The sequence below is a fragment of the Theropithecus gelada genome, chromosome 9 (assembly GCF_003255815.1).
Source record: "Theropithecus gelada isolate Dixy chromosome 9, Tgel_1.0, whole genome shotgun sequence".
Lineage (NCBI taxonomy): Eukaryota > Metazoa > Chordata > Mammalia > Primates > Cercopithecidae > Theropithecus > Theropithecus gelada.
The window spans coordinates 96037695-96043708 of record NC_037677.1 but is presented as its reverse complement, the minus strand read 5'-3'; the positions used below and the strand labels follow the sequence as shown (position 1 = coordinate 96043708).

Sequence of the window (6014 nt, the reverse complement as noted above, 5' to 3'; positions counted from 1 at the left end):
AACTAAATAACAAACAAACAAAGGTAGGGCTATGCTGTGAGGTTAAATTCTGGATCCTGATATAAAATTTTTATTTCAGAAAAGAGCCACACCTGTGTAAGAAGATGCAAGGACATTATGTATGTCTAGCTGTTCAGCTAACTTTTCAGTCACTTGGGGTAATAGGGGAAATCCTGGATTTCTAGAATAGCAGAATGTTAGAATTGGAAGGCACCTTGGGGCTAATAAAGCTGACACATGTGCAGAAAAACCCCCAAGCCAATCAGCCTATATTTGCTCCAGATGGCATTCTCTGAGCTTTGTGTTTGCCTGGCCTAATGGACAGCTAGCTCCAGAGCCTTAAGTACACATCTCCCAAGAGAAGAGGGGGGAGCCCAGAAGTCTGGGATCTTGAAGGAAAGGAAATATTAACAGGTAATCTTCCCAATGGATTATGTATTCACAGAGGCACCAAAGCAAACTGTATACAAGTTGCCTCATCAGGTTTTGCCCCTTTCAGTAAAGTTCTGAATATTTGGAAAAGGCTTGGTCCTGGAGGGGAGGATCAAAGCGTGATTATAAGGAAGAATGATGGAGTAACCCGTCATCTCCCATTGCGCTACCAAGGGTAATGCAAGGCTAGAACCCTGATTTCCAAACCCATCATTAAAACCTGTGCCATGGGGCAAGTGATAAAAACTATTGTTTTAATACTTATAGCAGCCTTGATTGGTAGAATCATGGTTAAAAAAAAAAAATAGGAACCAGAGGCTTTTAAGATGATCTTAGATGTCATTCTGGTTGTTTTTTCTCTTGTAATTGCACTCATGTGGAAATATACTGACTTGATGCCATACCCTCCCTTTTTGGTTTTACCATATTTTGTATTTTTTTTTTTTTTTTACTGGAAAATCTGCTAGACAAATTCTAAAAGAGCTGTAACCCTATTTTTATATTTTGTATTTAATTGTAATTGTTTATTTATATGAATGGGCATTAAATTTATGTTTTTCAAATTTCAAAATGTGTAAGTATCCTCTTTTCCCATGTACCCAGCCGCTAGTTTCCTTCTCTAGAGCCAACCAATGTTATCAGTTTTTAAAATGTATCTTTCAGAAGCATTTTATCCACATACGAGTAAATAGGCACATATTCCTTTTTTCTTCCTTTTTACCTTTTGCACAAATAGTAGCATTCTACACAAGGTTTCTGCACCTACCTCCCCACCGAATACCACTTACTGTTGCCTCACATACTTCTGCGTAGTAGTCCATTGTATGGATGAACCATGATGGATTTAGCCAGTCCATTATTGATGACCCGCTGGGCACAATATGACGCTTTGGTGATGTAGAATTTTGGGCTTTGGAGGAAGATATTTGGGTAAGGAACCACCTTTTCAAAGACTCCAGTCTCCCTGCCTACCCTACCAGGAGTTTGAGATGAGCTGATGAGGATCTGCCTTGGAGAAAGAACTGGTTGGGGAGATTTTGCAAAGAAAGAGCTATGGGATGTAGGGATTTACTGGACATTGGAAAAGAGGAAGAAGCATCAGGGAAGATGCCAAGGTTTGAGCTAGGATGAAAGGAAGAATTCAGGCTTGATGCTGATTGTGGGGAAGGATAGTACCCATCCATTTTCACATGCTGCTTTTGGAAAAACCTCTAGATAGAGGTGTTGAGTAGTCACTTGGAGATGCAGGATTATAGTTCAGAAAAAATATCTATAATAATAGGATAATAGATAATATATTATCTATAACAAGTCCTAACTGTAGAGTTAGGACTCATTGAGATAGAGGTGATGGTAGGTAGAGGCCGTGGCAGGAGATGAATAGAGTCAGAATTGAGAGTGAGATGTGGAGAGGCCAAGGATGAAGTCTTTTTTTCTTTTCTTTTCTTTTTGAGAAGGAGTCTCACTCGGTCGCCCAGGCTGGAGTGCAATGGCACGATCTCGGCTCACTGTAACCTCCGCCTCCCAGGTTCAAGCAATTCTCATGCCTCAGCCTCCCAAGTAGCTTGGATTACAGGCACCTGCCACCACGCCCAGCTAATTTTTTTATATTTTTAGTAGATACGGGGTTTCACCATGTTGGCCAGGCTGGTCTTGAACTCCTGACCTCAGGTGATCCACCTGTCTCGGCCTCCCAAAGTGCTGGGATTACAGGCATGAGCCACTGCGCCTGGCAAGGATGAAGTCTTAAAGTAGAATCATGTTCAGGGTCATCAGGAGAAGGAAGTGACAAATGAAGGAGACAGAGAAGAAGCACTAGAGAGAGAGAATGAGAGGATAGTGTAGTACCACCAAAGTCAGATGAAGAGTCCCATCAAAGATGGCAGAGCTTGGTCAAAAGACCAAAGGTGGTTGGGCTGAGGCAGGTAGATCACGAGGTCAGGAGTTCGAGACCAGCCTGACCAACATGGTGAAACCCTGTCTCTACTAAAAATGCAAAAATTAGCCGGATATGGTGGTGTGCACCTGTAATCCCAGCTACTCAGGAGGCTGAGGCAGGAGAATCACTTGAACCTGGGAGGCGGAAGTTGCAGTGAGCCGAGATCACACCATTGCACTCTAGCCTGGGCAACAAGAGCGAAACTCTGCCTCAAAAAAACAAAACGAAACAAAACAACCAAAGGTTACAGGACATCAAGGAGGATGACAACTGAGAGAAAACGTCATTAGATGTGATGAGAGCTGAGAGTATGTTTTGCACTGAGTGTTTTTGGGGAAAATCGGGTTGAAGGACTATGAAAGGGGTGCAGTGTGTATAAAATAATATATCACTCCATCACCTTATGCGCCTCCGCAGGGGTCATCAGTCGCTGACCATGGCAAGGCAGTGGGACATACACTCCTCTCTGCTGCTCCAAACCCCAGCTTCCATTCTCTTGCAAGTACATGTTGCATCAAATCTGTTGTAGTCCCTTCAAACTTCCTTCTTCGTAAATAAAAACATTGACAAAAGTTATAATACAATACTCTTTGCCCTCTACCACCCAGTTAGCTAAATAGCTGCATGATTCAAAATTTCATAAGGAAGGCCCTGGAAATAATGAGAAGGGAGAATGAGGGAGATTGTGTGTTTATATGTTTAATTAAGATATACTGTGCACATACAGGAAAGTACATAAATCTTAAGTGCACAGCCTGATGAATTTTTACACAATATATATTGTATAACCAATATCCAGACCCTGATATAGAACATTTCTAGCATTCTGGAGGGCTTCCTCCATGCCCCTAGCTGTGATTATCCAACTCCAGAGAGGAGAGTTGGATAAGTTCTCTCCCCATGGGGGAGAGAAGCAAGGGATAAGTGTTGGGAGCAGCAGAGGAAATAACTTTTTGATATTACACTCCTAGATAATATCTGCATCACTTGTCCTGTCTTTAATGTTTTGGCTGCTCCTGAGAAGCAGGATAGCAGGATGGTAAACAGTGTGGACACAGGGCTGCTGCATAGGCTTGAATCTCAGTTATATCACTTACTGGCTTTGTGACCATTCATAACTTATATAGCATACCTCAATTTTCTCATCTGTAAAATGGAGCAGTAATGGTACCTACTTGATAGGATGAGGGAGAAGATCGAATGAGACACTGAGAAAAGTGCCTGGCACATGGTCAGCACTCAATAAATGTTAGCCCTTTTTAAATAATTAATGGGAATTCCAGGTGCACTACCAGAGCCAATGGAGCATATATGTTGTGAGTGGGTCATGTTGACCCTTCAAATCTCACCCTCAGCTATATCTATAATACCGCTTGTAAGGAACCAGGGCTTTTCACTCTGTCTTCCTTCTCTTACTTGGGTACACACTCTTCTCAGGATTCAGTCTCTCCCTGGCATCTCTGATCTAGCCTATCCCTGAGCTCTGCACATGCAGCTGAGGGAGTGGAAATGCCAAGCCTGGCTCTGGTGGTGACCTTATCAAGACCTTTCCAACATACTTGCTGGGTCATCGGAAAGGCTTGCTCACTGTGCAGTCCAGCCAGCTTCCAAGGAATTCATCAGTGGGCTGGAATCGGGGTGTGTGTGACCTCGGCTGCTCCCAGGGCTTGCCCCTTCCTTCTCCACACCCTGACTTCACTTCTGGAGTGGGACCAGTTCTTCACAATCGCGGCCAGGGTGACAGTAAGGTGTGATGGATGGACGAGGAGCCACGGAGTGGCAGGGTGGTTGGTCAGAAACTCAAGGCTGTGTTTATGAGAAGGAAGAGGCTGTTTCCTGGAGCAAGCATAATGCAGCTCTAAAAAAGGCAGGGGAAATACATCATGCAAGGGAGCATAACCCTGGGAGGGCCGCTGGGAATCAGAGTACCAGAGAAGCCCTGGCAGGTCAAGGTGCCTCTGACAAGGCCTTTTTTATAGGCCATTTGCGTGAGGGTTTGCTGCTGTTCCCTGCAGAGCTGACAGCCACTCAAGGTCTCAGTGGGAGCTTGGAAGCTAATCTTAGCTGTTGCTTTCCAGACCTTCTCCACTGGTCCTGCTGATGCATTTGGAAAAGAAAGAACAAACTCTATTGTTTTTAAAAACTGCAAAAATGACCATTTTGGCTGTTGACTCTTGCATTGCTGCAAATAGATTGGGATCATAAGCTCCTTCCTTTCCTTCCAAACCTGGGGCAAAAGAAAGTTTAACTGGATTCTCCCTATGGTTAAGAGAGGTACCAAAATGTGTTTTCTCCAAAGAGTGTTAACAGCTGTTCATCCCTAAAGCATTCTTGCTGCCCTGGTTTCCCTGAAGATCCTATTGTGCTATAAAGGAGCCTCTGGATAAAATGAGCACTCTGTGTTAGTTTCCTGTGGCTGCTGTAACAAACGGCCACAAACTTAGTAGCTTTATACAACAGAAATTCATCCTCTTACAGTTCTGGAAATGCAAAGTCCAAATTGAGTCTTACGAGGTTAAAATCCAGGTGCCAGTAGGGCTGGTTCCTTCTGGAGGCTCCAGGGCAGAATCCGTTTCTTGCCTCTTTCAGCGTCTGGCGGCTGCTGTTATTTCTTGGCTTGCAGCCCCTTCCTCCATCTTCAAAGCCAGTGGCATAGCATTTTCTATCTCTGAGCCTGCCTCTCTCGGCTTCTGTCATGTGTCTCTTTTGTAGTCTAATCATCCTCTGCCTCCCTCTTATAGAACAACACTTGGGATTAATTTAGGGCCTACCTGGATGATCCAGAATAATTTCCTCATTTCAAGATCCTGCAAAGACGCCTTTGCCCATACAAAGAAACATTCACAGGTTCCATAGAGTGAGAAATTGGATATCTTTGGGGGCTGTGATGTTTAATGTTATGTGTCAACTTGACTGGGCTACGGGATGCCCAGATAGCCGGGAAAACATTATTTCTGCATGTGTCTGTGAGGGTGTTTCTGGAATTGGTAGACTGAGGAAGGAAGATCCACCCTCACCCATGTGGGGGTGCATCTCCAACCTGTTGAGTGCCTGAGTAGAACAAAAAGGTAGAGGAAAGGGCAAATTTGCTCTCTTTCTGCTTAAACTGAAACATCCATCTTCTCCTGCCCTCAGGCATCAGATAACAATGCTCTTGGTTCTCAGGCTTTAGGGCTTAGACCAGCACTTACACTATCAGCCACTCAATTCTCAGGCCAGATGGCAGATTATGGGACTTAGCCTCCATAGCCACATGAGCCAATTCCTGCAATAAATCTCCTCTCTCTCTCTCCATACATATATATATAGCTATGCCAAAAAAGCATCTTAAAAATTGAATCCAATTTTTTTTTAGTTTAAACATGTACTTTCAAGTTTACCACACTTCTCACACTCTATATTGGCACATTTCCAATTTATTCATTACTTATTCGGCCCCTGAAGGCATTTGAGTTCGCAGCCTCTGGGGTAAGGTCTTTTGTGATGTGATAGAGGCTGCCACATTTTCAGAGTGAAAGCTGTTAAGATAAGGACAACTATGTTTACAGCCATATCCTGTTATATAGGAGATCTATCTATATGTATATGTACATGTATATGTATATCTATAGCTGTCTATTTCCTCTATTGGTTCTGTTTCTCC

At 43.5% G+C, this 6014-nt stretch overlaps 1 pseudogene; it reads right to left on the bottom strand.

The window, feature by feature from the left end:
- Positions 1 to 883: 883 nt before the first annotated feature.
- On the bottom strand, positions 884 to 926 carry LOC112632266 (annotated as a pseudogene).
- Positions 927 to 6014: the final 5088 nt, after the last annotated feature.